Source organism: Melospiza melodia, chromosome 1, assembly GCF_035770615.1.
Source record: "Melospiza melodia melodia isolate bMelMel2 chromosome 1, bMelMel2.pri, whole genome shotgun sequence".
NCBI lineage: Eukaryota > Metazoa > Chordata > Aves > Passeriformes > Passerellidae > Melospiza > Melospiza melodia.
Genome location: NC_086194.1, coordinates 147,582,931 through 147,603,704, shown reverse-complemented (window position 1 = coordinate 147,603,704; position 20,774 = coordinate 147,582,931). Strand labels below are relative to the sequence as shown.

The 20,774-nt window shown below is 40.7% G+C and overlaps 1 protein-coding gene across 12 annotated transcripts in view; it reads left to right on the top strand.

The window, feature by feature from the left end:
* OXR1 (oxidation resistance 1) overlaps positions 1 to 20,774 on the top strand; it is a 346,510-nt gene that overhangs the window by 253,542 nt on the left and 72,194 nt on the right. The window contains exon 1 of one of the 12 annotated variants that reach the window (XM_063171041.1): positions 20,079 to 20,116. The exons of the other annotated variants lie outside the window; for them this stretch is intronic. The gene's annotated coding sequence lies outside the window, so the exon portion shown is untranslated. Of the gene's footprint in view, positions 1 to 20,078; positions 20,117 to 20,774 lie in introns of those variants that run through there. 12 annotated transcript variants of the gene reach the window in all.

The following is a 20,774-nucleotide window of genomic DNA, read 5'->3' as shown; positions in this document are numbered from 1 at the left end:
GAAGAACAAATATATAACTTCTGTTTTAAAATGTGTGCTGGGTTGGGGTTTTTATGGTGTGTGTACAATGCTGTCTTATATACAAACAGCCTTCATGTTTTACCCTCATTCATGGCATCATGGAAACATTGTGGGATGAGTCACACAGCTGGAATGCTGCAATGGATGGCTATAAGTTCCTCAGAAGGGATGGGTAAGGAAGGGGAGGCACTGGGGTAGCCTTCTATGTTAGGAGTATTTTGATTGTCTAGAGCTTAACGATGGTGAGGATAGGGTTGGTTGAGTGTTTCTGGGTCAGAATCAAGGGGAAGGCCAACAAGGCAATTATCATGGTGGGAGTCTGCTTTAGACTCCCAACCAAGACAAAGAGCCAAAGAAAATATTCTAAAAACAGTCATATTCGCTTAAACTTGTTGTCAAGGGGGACTTCAACTGACCAGATGTCTGCTGGAAATACAACACAGCAGAGAGGATACAAGCTGGAGGTAAAGGGTTTGGAGCACAAGTCTTCTGAGGAGCAGAGTGGCTGAGGGAGCTGGGGTTGTTCAGCCTGGGGAAAAAAAGACTCAGGGAAGACCTTTTTGCTCTCTTCAACAACCTGAAAGGAGGGTGTGGCCTCAAGTTGCACCACGGGGGGTATAAAATGGTTATTTGAAAAAATTTCTTCACTGAAAGGTTGTCAAGCATTGGCTCAGGCTATTTCAGAAATCTTGGAGTCACTGTCCTTGGAGGTATTTAAAAGACATGTAGTTGTGCCACTTGGGAACATGGTTTAACGGTGGATTTGGCAGTACTAGGTTAACAGTTGGACTTGATGATCTTAAAGGTCTATTTCAGCCTAAATCATACTATGATTCTGTAATTCTATGATTTTGGGTCAGACAGCTCATGAACTGACAATCTCCATGCAGTAGTTTAGAGTTCTAGGCATTTCTCAGAAATTACTTAAGATTTCATGCTGCTAATTAAAGCTTGTAGCTGTTCTTGTGATCACCACCCTTCCCAGCTGGATGGGGGCAGCATCTGTGCCCCAGCTGGGACTTGATGTGACAGGGACTTCTTTAAACACACCTCTGCATGGCTATTGGCCACTGTTTTCCCCAGGCCTTGCATTCTGGAGGCTCTTCCCTTTGCCAGTCCACTTCTGAGGGGATGAAAGAACATGTCTTTTGGCTATAATATAGGGTCAGCATTTTTAAAGAGAACAACTTTTGATCCAATAAATAAATGAATATCCTCTAGAAGGTCAGTTATGAAAGGAGAGCTGTGTGTATAAACTCCTTGGAAATACAAAATTCTGGGCTTCCTCATTTTGAGTTTAGAGAAAGTTTTGTCTCAAGCTCCAAGGGAAGATTCCCATACACAGAAATTACTCAGTGGAAAAATACCTAGAACACCCAGAATCCTTTGCAAATCTCTCGTTCTTCTTTCACGGGAATGATAATATATGGTTTTGGATAATGAAGAAATTTATCTAAGCAATTTTTTATACAGGCAATCTTTGCCAATCCTGTCCCATCCTCCCGAGCCATACTGCCTCTAGGTTGAAGAGTTCCCCAAGGAAAGGCTGTTTAAGTTTGATGTCAAAGATAGACTAAAACTTGAGGATGAGCCTTGACTAAATATAAATGAGTCTTCACAGTTGACATTTAGAGAGCCTGAGCCATGGAATTACTTGCAGATTTGCTCAATTATATTCTGTACAAAGTTCTGTATGAGCATTTGTGAATTTCTTTTCAGGTTGTGCCATTGTTATTACCACATGTGGCATCAGTTTCTCATAATCCGTGTCAGTGGAGGCTGTGCGTCCCTCCACAGAGGTCAGTGAGTTCGTCACAGAGCCAGCACAGAAGTTCCCAAAGAGGAATGGGGAACATTGAAATGTTTGTACTTCCTCAGCAGGAAAATTATAGTCTTGTGCCAGGGGCCAGATCAGGGGCTACCTAAGCATTTCTTGGGTTAGGATCTGGGGGGGAAAGAGCTGAAAAAATCAGCTTAGTTTCTGTGTCCTGCTGCATCTTCACCTGCTGTTAACAAGTCCTGGTGGGAGGTGGAAGGAGGGTATCCCCCAGCACATTGCTTCCTACATGGAAATTGGAGCCATATCTTCCAGCAGAGTTTCACTGCTGCAAAGAAGAATAGTAGAAAGAATTGCTGTCATCAGAATGTGCAGAATACATAATTTCTGCTTCAAAAATTTTTTGAAATTTAAGACCTTATCTTCCAACTTGGGGTGCTGCAAAATGCGCCATGTGTTGTCTCATCACTGCTGAGATTTTTTCTTGAGCCTTCATAATTTTTGTTTTCTTGTCATTCTCACATTCTCACTCCAGTAGGTATGTACTGTATCACAACAGTGCCTGAAGAGCTTTTTATAAAATGTGAGCAAAAACCTACTGCAAGGAATAGGTAGCTTTAGAAGTAAATAAGAAAACAGAGAGGGGAATATAAAATATTTTCTAGGTATTTAGATGAGGCACAATCCATACATGTGGTCACAGAGGAGGAGTGAAAGGTTGGACTTAATGCTTCAGGAAAGTGTGAAAAATCACACTTCTTAGTCTTCCCAGAGAAGTGATATTATTCATGAGGAGATCCTGACCTGCTTGCTACCCCCTGCATGCTGTTTCCTATAGGTCACCTTCTCCTGATCAGGGATTCCATCAAAAACAGAAGTGGGGGAGAGGATGAAGTGCCTCCTATGAGTCCTTCACTTGCAAGAAAAAGCTTTAAGGACACAATAAAATTGCATGAATATGCTTCTTTCCCTTCTATTCCAGTAAATGTGCCCATGCCTCCACTACTCCTGACAGTATGAAATGTGTGGTATCGTAAAATTTTTTGTATAATGAGGGAACACTAATGACGGAGGCAGAGACTGCTAGACAAAGTTGTCTTTTTACTAGTTCTACCTTTTTTCCCCTTAAAACTCTAGCTCTGATATCTGTGATTTTAATGCTGTGTAGAGTTTCAAATACTGAATCTCCATATTTCAAAGACTTTTCTTCTTTTTGCCTGCCCACTGCAAGGTTTTCTTGCCTCTGTATAAATGGGGATTTTTGAGCTGTAGGTTAGAATTCATCATGAAAAAAAAAAGGTTTTGGGAATGAAAAAGCTAACTGTACTTTTTGTGCCTTTTAAGGACACAGTTTGTTATGTGCCAGAGAAGAGGAACCAGTGAGTAAACAAAATGGATGAAACAAAATAGTTTCCTGCATTCCAGACTATGGCAAATATGACTGCAAAGCCAAAGGCTATTGTGTGGCCTGAATACTTGCCAAAACAATCAATCACTTATACGGCCTCATACAGGTATTATTGGCTTGCAGAATCCCTATTAATAAAGGGGTTTGCATAGGAACTAATAGCAAGGTGCATTTTTGAACAGATATCTATTGGAACATTCCTTTAAACAAAGTTTGACAAAATATACTATATTTAGACTTGTACTTTTCCACTGTCAAGATGTTACATCTCAAAACTCGGCAGAATGTCCTCAGGGAGACACACATTTCTGTATTCTGTGAGGGGGCAAGAAAAAGTGTGGCTGGCATGAACAAATCTTGGGTCAAATGCTTTCTTTAATTCTTCTACTTCATGTTGGGTTAGCTCTTCAAACAACTAAGAAGTAGAGAATGTTTCCCTTTCACTTTTTTCCTGATTAACCCTCTGCTGCCCACGGTACTAACCAGTTTATTAACATTTGGAAATAAGATCTTGGAGCGGAATAAGAGAAGCAAAGTTCAGGACTTGCAGTAGCACCACAGGAGTTCTGCTGTAAAATCTCATTGAGATTTTCAGTGCTTTCCATCTCTCTGTGTGCTCTTCAAACAAAACCTCTCTTGACCCAGAAACAGGGCTGAGTTAAGAGTATGACCCAAGTAGCCAGAAGAAATTGGCTCAGAGAATCTTTCACATTTTTGACCATGCCCCTTCACTACAGTCCTATACCTTGGAGTCAAGCTGTTATACCAGTGCCATCAAATACTTCTGTACTGAAGCAATATTCTTGCATGAAACTGCTCTGTGGAGAAATTTCCAGGATGTGATTTATAAAGCTAACACCAGAGATTGTACCTTCTTAGAGGTCAGTAAGGCAAGATTTGTTCCTGTACATATAAGGAATTCATCCAGGGTATGTGACTCATGGTACTGTGTCCTTTCTTTGGAAAATCATGTAATGATACTTTGCCCTTTCTGCAGGAAATCATATCAGATGTGGAAAATAACTGCTTTCTTCACTTGTAAATTGTGTCCTGCAGAACAATAGCCGTGGCTTGTAATGGAAGATATGGCCTTAAATGTTCACGCCCTTTGTCAAACCTTCTTAACAGTGAAATGAAAGGCTTCTTGTGAGTGGAACAGTTCTTAGCTTCCTTTCCCCAGGGTCCACGCTGAAGGATCCAGTACACAGTCCTTGATAGTAAAAGGAATCAAGTGAGATCAAGTGTTTTAAGAAAAGAAGCCTCTAAAGGTGCTATTTGATACTATGCTAATACACAATTTGGTGTCTCCTCAATGCAGCTTCAGGCACTTTAGTGTCTATAACATCAACTGTGTAAAACTATAAATGAAACTATAGAAAGCATATAAAACTATATGAAGCATTTAGCACTTTAATTCTGAAAAACAGCTGTACTGCATGTACAACATCTAGCATAATATGTCCTTGAGAAAAGTGGGTGAGTCAAGCAGGTTATTACTGTTTTCTAGCAATGATGTTTTAATTGACTGCCATATTTTGAAAGGTAATTTTTTGGAGGGGATTGTTCATACAGTTTCTTTCAAACACTTATATTGAGTTTATGCAATGAATAAGATTTCCAAGTAGGCAATCCACTGTTTGTTATTATATGTGAAAACACTTTGTCACTTATAGTTTTCTGCTGCCTCCTTGCTGTGCTATTTTGATCAGTTATTAGAGAAACGAAGAATTTTCCCTCTAGATCTGGAAGAGCTCAGTCTCTACTTGTGCAATGCCCTCTTTTCACTGAATGCACCATAGTTTGTTACAGAACCAGCGCACTGAGCATCTGAAAACTTAATTTAGACATGTACAATAGCATTAGTTAAAACATTTCCTGTGTTTTATATAAGTAAAACCATGAAAGACGAAAAAGAAAAAAAGGGCATTGGAGGAATTAAAGTTTCTGAAGTACAACAGAATCAATTGCTTTCTACTCTGCTGTAAGTAATGAAGTGGCTCACAGGATCCTTCAACTTTAACTAATGGAAGGAGAATCTATTACTGATAAATGTTCACTGAAATCCAGGGTTTTTTTCCCTCCTAAAAACATTATGATCTGTAACAGGGAGTAAATGTGAAATATTTCAAGTGTGTTTGGGTGAGATTGCACATCATCTTTCAGTATGAAAGAAAGTAAGAAGACTAAAAATGACTTGGAGATCATCCCTATGGATCTATTGCATCTTAGACTAATATTTGTATTTCCTTCCTGAAACATTAGTTCTGGAAAACAAAAGGCAAAGCACTTACAAACAAAGCACCTCCAGACACTGGAAATCTGCCTGAAGATCCTGTTATCAAAGAAATACAACTCTGCATTACATATGTAGATGGCAATAAAATATTTTTTATGAAATGTGTTTTGTGTCACAGCAGGGTGGCCAGGGTAGTTACACTTTCATTGGCTCATAACTTCCACAAGACTCTGTTTGACACCAAGGCTGAAAAAGTGTTGGAAGAGCAGTTCATTTAAAGGGGAGTGTTTGAATTTAGTGGTACTAATATCTGACTATATGAATGTTTTTAAGAAAAGGGAAAATTAATTTTGGGGGAGGAAAGGACAATATTGCTTGACAATAAAAAACCCACAGCTCCTCTGCTTTTTAATGTTTACAAGAATGCTTTACCCTCACATGATGCAAGATGCCTTTGTAAAATGCAAGAGAGGCATGGCAGACCACAAAATTTAGCAAGATTTTCCTATCTGCAATATGCTATGGCAATCTGCCCTCAAAAGTCCAATTACCTCTTTCAAAAGACTTGTGAGATTGTGCAAGCTGCACACAATTTATTTCTTATTCTTTTTCTTCAGAGTAATAATGCTGATACTTGAAGAAGGTTCTTTTTATAAAATCAAATGGAAAAGCATTTAAACAGTCAAAACACTGCTGTGGATATCAAACATGTGTGAAACACCCTGTTTCCCAGGACAGAATATTGCCTAGACTAACCACCCAGTGATGCTGGTTTGTTGTCTGAGACACCATTGGCCTAATTCAGACCAATTTACAAAATGGAAACACAGCTTCTACATCCAGACCATTTGGTCACAATGTGTCACAGGTAGCACTTTGTTATGATGAACACACACATTACAGTGCTCCTGAAATCCCTGTTTATATCACCACTAGAGGCTTACACCCCTTTGCTATTCATGCAGTAAAAATCTGCCAAATCACTCCTCCAAGGCCCTGCAGCACTTTAAAGCTTGTTTGGCAGCTTTCATGCAGTCCATGTAGGAGGGGTGGGGAATGTTTATGGTACAAGCAAGTCCTTGTGTCATCCAGTGTGAGTAACTTTGGAAAGTGAATGCTATTGCTAGCTCATGCTCCCTTGTCATCAAGCCTCTTAAAAGTAATATTACGTGTTAAGATATTGAGAAATAGTGAATTTTAATGTGCTTCTCAAAGTTCTAATTGACTTCAACATTTTTGATCCCGTAAGAAAACATATAAAATGACACTGTCTTTTTTCTCTACCTTCTGTAAGACTTTGGGAAACAAATGTTGGGTATTGCTGCTTTATTTTGTTATAGTATCATTCTGTTTGGTGAGTCATATGTGAATAGACCATTATACTTGATGATAAACTGTTTCCAGGTTGATTTTTAAAAAATGAAATATGCATAGAGGGTTACAAGCTTTTCTCAGTACCCCTTCCTTCTGTAAGCACTTTATCTCTTAATTGTAACAGATTTTCCATTCCTGACAAGAATTTTGCATGACAGTAAAAAATATTATTTTGGATTTTTAAAAAACCCATAAAATATCATCGCTTTTCCTAAAGGCCTTGAATTCTGAAGATTAGCTTTAATTTTTGAAAACCAAAGAATCCCTTATCCTATGTCTGCACATTGAGGAACAGTGCTATGAAACTCCTGTGACCACTGTTTGTATTACAGAGTGCAAAGCAGCATCTGTGGAGCCAGGGCATGAGCAGGCTCCTCTCCCTGCCTGCCAGCAAGCTTGGCAGTGCAGCTGCACCAGCACAGAGGGATATTTGTGTGCTAAATCTAAACCTGCTGTAGGATACATTCCCTGCCCTTCCAGGATCACAGCTGGCTTCTCAGGGCAGTCCACAGCCACTACAATATAATAGAATATACTCAGGTTGTTTGGCAAAATCTCCTGGTTGTCCTTCAATGCTTTCTTTTTCTCACATTTGTTTCCCTGTGTAGAGTACAACTTCAGAGCCCTTAAGACTTAGACATCTAAGAATGTTCTGATAGTCTGTATGGATTCTTTTCCAGAAACACTTAACGTTCGTGACTCCTCTTCAAACTAAGTTATCAACACTGCTACTTGGTGAGATTTCCAATTTTATGGGATAAGGCAACTGAGGTGGAAAAGCCACACCATCTTGTATTCACTTCAGGAGATTAAAAAAGAGAGAAAAATTAAAGCAAAATAATAGCTTTTCTCTCTCTCTACTTCAGCATCCATAGCGATTGAGGTGTTTTGTATCTCCCTGAGACCCCAGAACTGATCTTCTGAGCTTCCTCCATCTGCAGGATGGTCACCCACCCCCTTCAAATGCAAATGACCCAAGGAAAGCACTTGCCAAGAACTTCTCCTGACTCCAGAGCAGGGGGACAGGGTGGTTTCATGGCTGGGCAGGGTGGGGTGAAGGTAATCTTTTACTCATGTCCACCTTAGTGTCCTATTTCCACAGCAGCCAGCAGCAGCTGCTAATTAGGGAAAGAATATAGAAGAGGCCAAATATGAAAACACACTTTGCTGATATTCCTCTAAGCTTTAGGCAATCTGTGACATAGAGATTTCCAGAAATCAGTTTGCATTTGCATTCTTTTGCTCATTGGGTCTTGATGGGCTTTCTATTAATTTTTCTAATCACTTTCTGAACCATTCATAGATCTGTCATATACACATCCTGTGGTAATGAATTCTGTGATTCAGTTATGTTGTGTAACAAAATGTTCCCTTTTATAAAAATCTTCACAGTAATTTCAGTAGGTGCCCCAACTTCTCTTATCACAAGAAATGTGAATTGTTTTTCTCTGATCTATTTTCTGCTTACCTACATTCTTTTATTTCCTCTGCTTTCCTAGAAAGCAGCAGCTCAACACCTTTGTTGCTTTTCTCAGTAGGTTTTTCAGTACATTGCATCTTTTTTTGAGACAGTGTGACCAGCAGTTCAATCTATATTAATTTTAAGAATTTACAGTATAGTGTAACTATATTTTTTCTAATAATTCATATTTATTTTTCCTTTTTGATGTCTATTGACTGACACTTTCATATATCTCTACTGGATAGCTCACATAAAGCTCATCACTGTGTATGTATAAACATAGGCACTTAGAGGAAAACTTGTCTTTATCCAGCATTTATCAACAATGAATTTTACTTGCTGCTTTGTTTATGTTTTGTATTATTAATAAATTTTTATCTTTTTTTAGCATATTTTACTTTTCTACATCATTTAGTACCATCAGCAAACTACATCACCGTGTTATTATCTCCTTAGCCTAATAATGCTGTAAGTTCAAAAACATGTATCTCTGTGGGGCTGCATTGAGAATCTTTCTTTCTGGGCTCTTGCTTACTGTACTTCAAAGGATATTAAATGATGAGCCATCTTGTCCTACAACAGCTTCATTTCCTTGCTGCAGGACTTTGTAAAAAGCTTCCTGAAAGTACAAGTACACTGCTATCAACAGATTATTCTTATCCACATGATTATTGACTCCTATAGATAATTACAGATTTGCCAGCCATGATTAAAACAGTTGTTGATTTTTGCCATTCTACTTATCTAGATGCCTTCTAACTTTATTATTACAATTTAATTTCTTCATGAAATCTTAAGTAAAACCAGAGGTACTTTGATACACAGAGCCCATCAAAGCTTTCTGTGCAAAAAACCAAAACAAAAAGGAAAGTTACTGAGGCTCTAAAACAAGTCTAAAGTATTAAAATGTTGTTGTGCTGGGTTTTTTCAGAATTGCTTTAGTGATCCTGTCCTGTCTTCAGATAGGACAGAGCTCATTTTCTTCTTAGGAGCTGGTACAGTGCTGTGTTTTGGATTCAAGATGAGAATAATGTTGATAACACACCGTTGTTTTGGTTGTTGCTGAACAGTGCTTACTCTGAGTCAAGGACTTTTCACTATCCCATTCTCCGCCAGTGAGGAGGTGCAGAAAAACTGGAAGGGACCACAGCAAGAGCTGCTGACCTAAACTGGCCAGAGGGATATTCCGTACCATGGAATGTCATGCCCAGTGTATGACCTGGGGGAGCTACCTGGAAGGGGGTTGATCAGTGCTTGGGAATGTGCTGGGCATCAGTCAGCAGGTAGTGAGCAATTGTGCTGTGCACCACTTGTCTTTCCTGGTTTTCACATTTCTCCCTCCTTCTCCTTTTTGTTACAATTAGTAGTAGTAGTAGTTTATTATTTATTATTTTTTATTATTATTTATTACTTATTATTATTTATACTTCTACTTTGTTAATTATTATTATATTTTACTTTGTTTCAGTCATTAAACTGTTCTTATCTCAATCCACGGCTCTATTTTCTTTTCTTTCCTGATTCCTCTCCCCATCCCATTGGTGGAGGGTGGAAGGGAAAGTGCAAGAGGGGATCCTTTCCTTCTAGTGGCGCAAGATCTGGTGCCTGTGCCTCAGTGATGGTAGAGACTGTCTCCACCAGTCAATCTCCTCCTCAGAGCCCCTGATACTGTTTGACCCTTCTTTAGCTCTGCCACCCAGGTGAGCAGCTCATCCATCTGGCCACACCCCACACCAGAGTCACCTCTCCTGCTGTGCAGTGCCACTGCCCTGCAGCCTGACACCTGGATGGTTCCATGGCAGCTCTGTTTGTGTCAGCTCCAGAGCATGTCTGCTGGAGCAGCCTTGCAGTCTTCTTCAATGACACTGAGGTATGAGCCATACCCAAGGCAGTCAATTAGGAACTCAAGAGGCAAGCTCCAATTCAAATAACTAATTTTACCTTTATATTTAATACAAAAATAGATCAAGGTTAGACAATAGTTGTTTTTCCCTTCTCTTCTCAGTGAGATTTGCTGACCTTACTAAGGTTCATGACTAAACTAGTATGCTGCATGTATTTCCAACATAGCATAATTTATTAATATTAGGACCTATTGTTGGAAGAAATAAGCTTTTGATTTCTGAGAAATACAACAGCCTGTTTTCTTGATAGAAAGCATGTCACCAGTGCTTCACCCTTAACCCCTGTGAGTCAAATCACTTACAAGTTCCAAGTCTTGATCCTGAAGCACTGGTGTAAAAAACCTTGACTGATAACCATTATTACCAATGAAAAGAAGTGTTCTTCTGAGATTTTGTACACAATATATGTCCATAATATTTCATCCTCAAATGAAATACAAGGAAAATAGCAAGACATGCCTTTAGTAATTTTAAATGCAGCCTAAAGAAGATCCCATCTAAACAAATAGAAGGAGATTAATAAGAGGCAAGCAGGATCTGTAAAGCTGTGTATGTGCATAGGCTCTTAATGGTGTATACAGCCTTGCAGCTGAATGTGGCTGATCACAAGAGACACAACATAATGCAAATAATTTCAGGGGAAACTGTGACAGCAATCAAAACCAAGATAATAAAATGTGAGAGAGAGCAGGAGTTAAGATAGGAAATCTCAGGGGGAAACACTACTGTATAAAGGATAAAGTTTCTTAATTCAGAGATAATACAGTAATGGAGAGCCTTCAAATGCTTTAGCTATCTAGAAGCAGTGGATTTGATTTTGGAGGATAAATTGTAGTAATTATCCCCAAAAGGACAGAGTGAATAACCATCCACAAGTTTTCTACATGATATTATGGGAGCAAATGAATCAGGCATGCGCTTGTGATGTGGTGCCAGTGGGGGAGGGGAGAGACACCAGATGTTCCCTAAGAAGCAAGATTTAACAAGAAAGAAAAAGCAGAACTTCCTCCTAGTAAGATCAACATACTTCTTCTAGGTTTTAATTCAAAAGAAAATTTCAGGAATGTCCTGCACAAATTTAGGTGGCTCAGGAAAAGGTATGTACAAAAGGCTTTCGTATGCTTACTTAAGGGAAACAATCACAAAAAAACAGGTAACAAAGGCTGAAACAGAATTCAGTCTTTTTTTAACTAATCCTTAATCCTGGAATGCACTGCCTAAGCAGGAGCAAGTAAAACAGAAAATCAGTAATTCTTATTAGAATTAAAAATTTGCAATCAAAAGGATCAGCTGTTGCCATTAGCCTTATTCTGGATAAGGATAAATTCTGATGATATTTTGGACCCATTTTTCTAGCAAATATCACTGTACTTTAGATGGCATTTCTACATAGAACTGACTGCTCATCACTGTTCTTAAGCCTTTTTTTTCCAGGTGTCTGAGAAGAATAATTTTTTTCTAGTGAACTGAAAGCATCTTGTATCTTAGATATCTTCAGGTCTAAAGGTTGCAATGAAAACACATAACCCATTACTAAAAGCTGTAATGTTTTTTGAATTGTAAACTGATTTGGTGCCAACCAAGCATAATGAGAGTATGTGACAAGCAGTTAATTATTTCTTCAAACAGACACAACCAGTTCATTATATTACTTTAAATGCGTACTTTAAAGACATTAATTTGAAGATTTTTAATGTTATAACCCCAAGAAGGACTGTGGATTTCTAAAGTATGTGGCTTTTCCTGTAAACATGAGGAATACATCCAGTCATAAGGTTCTGAGATATTGATCTGAAAACAATTTTCTTGTTAATGCTCTGAATCAAGGCTTTTGTTTGAAATCTGAGTTGTGTTATGATTGCTTAGTCTTCAGAAATGGTATAGAACCAGACTCTACTTTAATAACTATAGGAACCAGAGGGACATTCTATTTTATCATAAACCAATCAATCAGTGAAAAAAGTTAATTGGAATCTGGCTCTATTGTTTCTGAGCAAGTATGAGCAACTTCCTTACAGGAATATAGTGCATTAACAACTTGATAAGCATTTTGTGAGTGTTAAGGAAAAAATAGTTACACTTACATGGCAAAAAGGAAAAAAAAGAAAAAGAATCAATACTGTTTGCTTATGATTCAAATATCTGATGAATAATCAATTTTCTGAACACCTTTCATAAGCAATTATTTATCATTTGCATAATTTATGCCTCTGTGGAGGACGAGATTAGCTAGTAAATACTATGGAGTCATCAATTATACTGTCAGTGTTTTCCACATGCAGTTGCAAAACACATGATGAAAGAAAAAAATGTCAGTGAATTGATGACACAAAGACAGAAGATGTGTCTACTGAAAACTGACTCTGTTCAGCAAGTGCCATAACTAGTAAACATCCTTAAACTGCATGGGTATTTCTATGAACATGTATTCATATCCCCTGGAGTCCAGATTCAATATCACACAACTCCCTGAAAGAACAGAATGTTCTGGTTCTGGTTTTTTAGTGGCTGTTCTGCCACTACTGACCAGATAAATATGAACTGAAGACCTGGAAGTCTTTTCATGTTTATTTGATAAGGTAATCCATATAAAGAACTGAGTAATTGCAGCTGAAACTAAAGTTCTGCCATAAACATGGAGAAGTCCCCCTATAATGTGCCTTTGTTCTTAAAGCCATATTTGAAAACTTCCATGTTGACATTGATATTCTAACAAATGTTGACATGTTATTGTAGAATGGATCATTTCAACATCTAAACATATGCATACTTTGGGAAAATAAGAAAAAATACATATTTAGTCTTAGAATATTCATTTTTGTAGCGCTAAGTCTCTTGCTGTTTCATGAAAAATAAAAGCATAAAAACAAGCTGGATGGGGACCATGATTGTATAATTTTGCAGAGAAGCTGGGTAACTGCGGGCAACAAAGCTTGTCAGTAACCTGAATCTTTGAAACTTCAGACCATATGCAGCTGAAATTGGGTACATCCAAAAGTGTCAAAAAATTGTGGCATGTTTTTGAAATCTGATAAAATTATTTTGCAAGATGAGGTAAAGTGGAGTAAAATACTCTTAATTTATACTCACTTGTGCTGGGTTTCATATGCTTAGTATGAATTCCTGTAACTATGCTATGTATGCCAGTACAGGACACTTGTGAATCAATTAACATTTTTCATATATGTGTTACAGTATGCCCCAGATTGGTTTGTACAATTTATTTGCATGGTGTTTCTATCTTTACTATCTAAATTTAAATTATTGTATGAAGATTTTTGAAATCTGGCAAGAAAAGCAAAAAATTCCTTTGTCCTTAAAGGTGAAATGGACTTGTTGGGCTGTCCTAATTATAAGCAGTCTCTCTTGGATTACATTAGATACCAAACAAACTAACAAAACTATAATATTTATATAACCAACTTCTTGGTAAAAACACAAAATCACACAGTGAATGTTACAGTACTTAGCTATTATGAAATTAAACATAAGGAGCAGTGCATCTTTTGATGCTAAAATATATTGTAGGGGTAAGCTGAGATGTCCAAATGTTCTCCTCAGCCTGTAGAAACCTCATATGTAGGTGTGGTACCTTTATTTTGTACAGCTTCTTAAGAAATTAAAGATTTATTGAGCCATATTTGAAATACAAACACAGCAGGTGTTTGATTCAGTTTTCTACTAAGAAAACAACTCTCCTGAAAGAGATGCTGTTATGGCTTCCTGTCTTTTTCAGTGTAATTTCAAGAATGATTGTATACAAAATACAACCTATACTTGAAGTATCCCAGTCCAGAATCAGGGACTGCCAAATTCCCTTGTTGCCCATGTTTGTTCTGTCTCGTCCCTTCAGAGTGACATTTTCTGCTGACCAGTGAACAGAATCAGTGGTCAAGGTAGAGAATGGGCCCCATGTCCTTTCAATCTTACAGGGAGCTGGTTAGTAAAATCAGAGTTTTATCCCTACCTGCTGAAGTCTGAAATTCCAGGTTTGCCATTTCTGAAGCTGGTATGCAGATGGGAGTTTCTTTCTTGCTGAATCTGAAAAGAGGATGTGGTCTGTGAAACCTTATGAACAGCCACACCTAGGCCACAGTGCTCTGTGAAGAACCTGCTTTAAACACACCCATTTACTTAGTATCACCTACTGGTTATCTCTTTTCAACTTTCAAAATTATACTGACACTGAATTTCCCTTTGGAATAAATTGAACATTCTTAATCACAAAAATAGATCTGTGCAAATGTTTTTGCTTCTAGAACTGTGTACTTCCATACTTCATCATTCAAATTAGTTTGTTCCTAGGGAAATAGGCCTGAGAATGTGGGAGTTCTGCATGCCTGAGTTCTAATCCTTCCTTCAGGGACTGCACGTGCATTCAGCATTCTGTTCAATTTTTACTGAAACAGCATTGGAAACAGAGTGCAGTATGTTTTTCTGTGTCTTAAGAGTTTATCTTTTTCACAAGGAAACAAAAGCCCAAACAAATCCTGAATTATTTTACATTACTAAAAATAGGCTTCATTAAAAATCAAGAAAGAGGTTAAGCTTCTAAGAGGTTCTAATTCAAATTCATATTTTTGCCAATTATGGGTTTTGCAACCACACAAATGGTAGTGTCTTGACCAGAGGTGGTAGTTTAGAATACCTGACAAAGACATGCAGCATCCCCATAGCATTAGGCACAGTCAGTGCCTCCAGAATGACTAAGGAACCTTAAATGGGGCATTTGGTTCAAGCTGCCAGAATTACATACTTGCCGAGAGGTTGTTTATACACAAATGAACGCTGACTAATTGCCAAATGACTGACACCAAGACTGCCACCTCAGAATACATGTACAAATCTCCCTTCTCACAAAACAGAGTGAGGGGTTGGGTTAGTGCCTGCTGCATTTTTGCCTGCAGCTTGGTCACACCACAAATTTGGTAAGACCTACTGAGAGAGGCCCATATCCTGCACACCAGGCATGTGACTGGCCCAGCCCTGAGGAAGCTGAACAGCATCTGCTGGCATTTTGCTGGATTAGTTGCTACAATTTGCACTTTCACAAGCAGCAGATCTGTCCCTGAAGAAGTGATATTGCTACCACTTGCTAAGGGTTTATCTTTTTTTTCTCCTATGAAATACTTTTATATATAACTGTATGTTCAGACTTTGGAAATATTTTTACCCTATTGCATCCTTTTCTATCTGACCAAAGTGGATCCCTGCTCTCTTTCTCACCTTTTAGGATGCAGCTCAATCAGCTTCTACCTGCTCTGGTTTAGGATTTGGAGATCTAGCTACCAGACCAGGTTGTGCAATAGATTAGCATAAGGTGTTATTAAATATTACATCATAAAAGCAGACATATTCTGTGAAACACTTCTGTAGCTACTGAATGTGGGTTTGTGCATAATACCAATATGAAGGTGTCTCTGTGCCACAGTCTGACTTCTCATTTTGAGCTAATACACACCAGCACTGAAGATAGAGCCTGGAGTGAAACTTCCCCTTTCTCCCTCCCTTTCTCCCTCCCTCCCTCCCTCCCTTTCTGCTCTCCCAGCCACCTAGACTCATCTGTTGTTTTGCAGTTTGTGCTTCTACAGGTGTTTAGACACAACTCAAATCTGGAGATCTAACTGGGGATAATTGTAACCTCAAAACAAAATAATAACAAATGAACAAAAATTTAGTGAGTTTTTACTAAACTAAAAGGTACTTTAAATTGATCAGCTTTACTAACAGTTCATTCACATGCCAAATGAATCCTTTTGCTTATACTCATAGCATGGGAACAGAAAGAAGCAATTCAAAGCAGGTAGGACCTGTTCCTTTTTATTGGAGGGACAGTTTTAAGTGGATGAGTTACAGAGACACTCTTTTCTCCACTGATACCACAGGCCAGAAGATAAACCCAGAAGAGATCCTTGTTGCACATTTAGAGGTCAAACACAGATTTATTAGTCCTCCTCAGCAAACCCTGGCTTTTTCCAGACATTTTGAGGACAGAAAGGTAGAATGATCTGTAAAGGTGTTCAAGATGAACATAAGTGTAAAAAATTATAAATATTGTGGAACCCATTTATGTTTGGTTTAGCTTTATGGTTAAAGGGACACACATTGCTTCTGTATGGAGTGTTCATGTTGCTCCTATCAATTAAAAAGGAATGCTGCAGAGCTTTTCACATGGAAATATAGGCTACAATCTTAAGTACCAGTACATTAGATTTTTAAAGTAACACTGGATTAAGTCTGGTCAGTTTTGAGAGCAGAGATCTTTTTTAAAAGTCTTGCTAGCACAGGTGTGGTACAACTAAGGCATAAGCAAGGTGAAACAGCATCTTAAAGGCCATACCACTGGATATTTGTATTGATGATACCTACCAAAGAACCATAGAATGGTTTGGGTTGGAAGGGTCCTTAAAGGTCATCTAATTCTAACCCCCCTGTCATGGGCAGAGACACCTTACACTACACCAGGTTTCTCAAAGCTCTGTCCACTCTGGCTCGGAACAATTTCAGGGATGGGGCATCCACATCATCTCTGGGCAACCTGTTTCAGTGCCTCACCACCCACAGTAAAGAACTTCTTCCTAATATCTAAACCTGACCTCTTTCAATTTAAAGCCTTCACTCCTGTAGAAATTCCCTCTCCAACACTCTTGTAGGTCCCCTGTAGATGGAAGGTGCTTTAAGGTCTCCTGGAGCTTCCTCTTCTCCAGACTGCATCCCAGCCCTGTCTTTTATAGAAGGGGTGCTTCAGCCCTCAGATCATCTTTGTGCCCTCCTACAGACTGGTTCAAACAGATCCACATTCTTATGTTAGGGGCCCCAGAGCTGAATGCAGTGCTCCAAGTGGCTGCTCCAGGTGGGAGAGCAGAGCAGAGGGGGAGAATCCCCTCCCTTGACCAGCTGGCCACACTTCTCTTGATGCAGCCCAGAAAACCAACTGTATCCTGGGCTGCATTGCCAGGTCATGCTGAGCCTCTCATCAACCAACCCCCAAGTCCTTCTCACCGGTGATTCTCTCTGCTCAGCCTGTTTTTGTGCTTGGGATTACCCTGACCCAGGGTCAGGACCTCATAACTGGCCTGTTGAACTTCATGAGTTTTGCATGGGCCCACTTCTCAAGGTCCCTCTGGATGGCAAGTAGTATAACTGACTATATTCTTCACAATCTAATAACAGTGTAATATTAATTCTTGTATTACAGTAATGCCTTGAAATTTTATCAGTAGTTTATGAGTGTCACGTATCTTAAAGAGTGCTGTTACTCTTCTGAGCATTGATACCTAAATCTTGATTTTATAGTTAAAACAGTCTAACTGAAGACTTTGTTCTTGCTAAGTAAAAACATTGCTAAATGGATGCTTTTGAGTATAGACAATGATTTTCAATACTATGAATAAAAAACACATTTCAGTAAAAAGTAGCCTTTTTATAGTTCAGAAGGACTACTTGTGAGGAAAGCAGGTGAAAGCAGCTAAAATATATTCATAATTATCAAAAATTTACCTTGAATACATCATCAAAATGCTGTCTGAATCTGAATTTGTAGACTCTATTACTGCAATATAATGAAAAAAACCACTGCCTCAAGCTTCACCATGGGAAGTTTAGATTGGATGTTAGGAAAAATTTCTTCATCAAAAGAGTTGTCAAGCCTTGGAACAGGCTGCCTATGGAAGTGGTAGAGTTGCCATCCCTAGAGGGTGTCGCACTTAGGAACATGGTTTAGTGGTGGACTTGGTAGTCCTAGGTTAACAGTTGGACTTGATGATCTAAAGGGTCTTTTCTAACCTAAACAATTTTATGGTTCTATAAATATAAACCTGAAAGAGAAAAAAAAAAAAAAGGATTATTTCAAACCACAGAAGAAATATACGTAATCAATACAATAGCAGAGGTGTATACGTGGCTGGACTACTGGTGGGCAGCTGATCTGGAAGTTTCAAATGGGCTCATCACCACATTTGTAAACTCATTTTTCATGCATAGATGTAATAGATTTTGTCTAAAATAGAATCACCAGGGTAAAAGACCAATCATATCTTCTTCATGGCAGAAATCCTGTCATAAAATGAAAACTAATTACGCTGCTTAGGGCAAGAAATATCTGGTTGGCAGAACTGTTTATATTCTAAATATCTAGTGGTACTTAGACCATGCAGTGACTCCATAGTACCAGATTTATTCACTAGCCTTGGAACAGACAGATTACTCATCCATTTCTACTGGAAGATCTTGAGGAAAGGAAGGAGGAGCTAAATCTGTCAAAATTTTCTTGTTCTCTTTCAGTGAAAGGTTTTATTTGAAAAAAGTCTTGAACATCATTATCTCCTGAGCAAGAACTGATTTGAGTAGTAGAAATGTTGATTTGAGTGTACTGTTTAAATCAAGTAACCCTCAAAAATCAGCACTCTAAAATGCTGACATTAAATTCTGATTTAATTGAGCAGCTGCTACAAGTGAATAGGAGTTGAAATAGCTCAGCACTTTGTTCAACAGTTCTGCATGTACACAATAGATTTGGCTCAACAAGAGCATTTTTTATTAAACAATGCCTTCATCTGCAGCTAGATGCAGCATATAATTGTATCATACTCATATTAAAATATAAGTATATTAGCTTACAGTTCTGCATTCTCCAGGTGTATGACACAGGTATAAATATCATTATATGGCTGTTCTTTCAGCCTCAATACACACAGAACACATCATAAGGCAGATCTTAATAATGAGATTCAATGCTTTAGGTGTTTCTTTTTCTGTGAAAATCTTGGATCATGTTTTGATTAGTTTTGGGTTTTTTTGAAACTTAAAAAGTTCCAAGAATTATGGTGGTGAAGAATGCAAAGGTAAAAATGAATACCACAAAACACAAAGTTCCAAGAATTACGGGGATGAAGAATGCAAAGATACAAATGAATACCACAAAACAAATGTCTTTTTCAAAAAGAAAGAAAAAGTGTATAGCTAGTAAGTTTTGCTGGAAGTCACCTAGTCGGTTCAAAGGTTGAGTCGGGTATCGATGTTGGCAAGCCCTCAAAGGAGGGCACCGGGACGTGGCTGCCTGGCACAAGCAAGGGTGGCGGCATCCCACGGCAGGCAGGGACGCTCGGAGAGAGGCAGGGGTCAGGAAGAGCAAAACCACACAGTGTCACGGCCGGTCCCGTTTTATACTTACTTTTATACTATACATCTTCATTACTGTGAAAAGATTTAGAAGTGAGGGATTGTTTTGATTTTCACGCCTGGGAATACTGAGACAGGAAAGCTGAAAGTTCGTGGAAAGCGTTGCAGCACGTGGTTGTAAAGTCCCGCGCTTCCACGAAACACAACCAACTTTCCGGACTGCGGGTGAGCCCGTGAAGATGAACAGGTGGCCGTGAGCCTGCCCGAGGCCAGAGGGACTTAGGGAGCGCCCCCCGGCCGGCCCGGGGACTGACAGAGGCCCCACCGGCCGGCCCGGTGACAGAGGAGCGCCCCCCGGCCGGCCCGGGGACTGACGGAGCGCCCCCCGGCCGGCCCGGGGACTGACGGAGCGCCCCCCGGCCGGCCCGGGCACTGACAGAGGGCTCGCCGGCCGGCCCGGTGACAGAGGAGCGCCCCCCGGCCGCCCCGGTGACAGAGGAGCGCCCCCCGGCCGTCCCGGCCCCGCCCGCGCCCCGCGGCGGCGGCGCGGCCCCTTTAAAAGGGGGCGGGGCCGCCCCAAAGTTTGCCCAAGTTGCGGCGCGGGCCGGCGGCGCGCGGGTCCCGGCCCGGTCATGGCGCCCCCCGGCCGGTAGCGCGGCCATGGACTCGTTGACCGCCCTCACCGGCAAGGGCAGCCGCCTGCTCCGCGGCACCGCCAGCCGCCTCTGGGGCGCCGTGCCCGGCGGTCTCCGCCACGGCCGCTGCCAGGATGGCCGGAGCCGCGGGGAGCCGGGCCCCGCCAAGCCGACGCCAGGTACCGCTGGGGAAGGGGCCGAGGGCGCGGGGGTGGCCGGGGGTAACGGCGGGCAACGGGCGGCCCGGGCCTCCCCGGGCAGCGGGCTCGGCTCCTCGCCCCTCCCGAGCCTTCCTGGAGTGCGCGGGCTTCGGCGGGAAGCGGGAGCAGCCGGGGCAGAGGGTCCCTTCTCAGCCCGCAGCGGCCCCGCCGTGTCCCGGGCTGGCAGCCGAGCCGGTCGGGGAGAGGGAACGACAGCGGCTGCTGCCCCGCTCCGGGCGGCTCCGAGCGGCAGTCGGGGGAGGGAGACAGGGAGGAGGCGGCGGGGGAAGGGGCGCAGGGCGGGCGGGGACGGGCCGGCACATGGGCCGGGGCCGGGCGCTGCCGGCGCCGCGGAGCGGTTGCGGCGGGGCTGCGTCTACCAGCGGCAAACCGACTGAACGTCTTCCTGATTTCCGTGACACAACTCCTACACTTCCTTTATTAACTTCCCCTTCCTGGTAGTTTCATAGACCAGGGTGTAGGAAAGCACCTGGAGCACGTGCTCCTCAATTGGCGATGTCCTTTGTCTAGGGGGTTGCCTCTGCGGCTGCCTAGGAACGGGCAGCATTACTGGGAAGTAGGCTCGGGGATGCTAAGGGCAGAAGTAGTGGCTGTGCCACTCAGTGGCCAAGCAGGT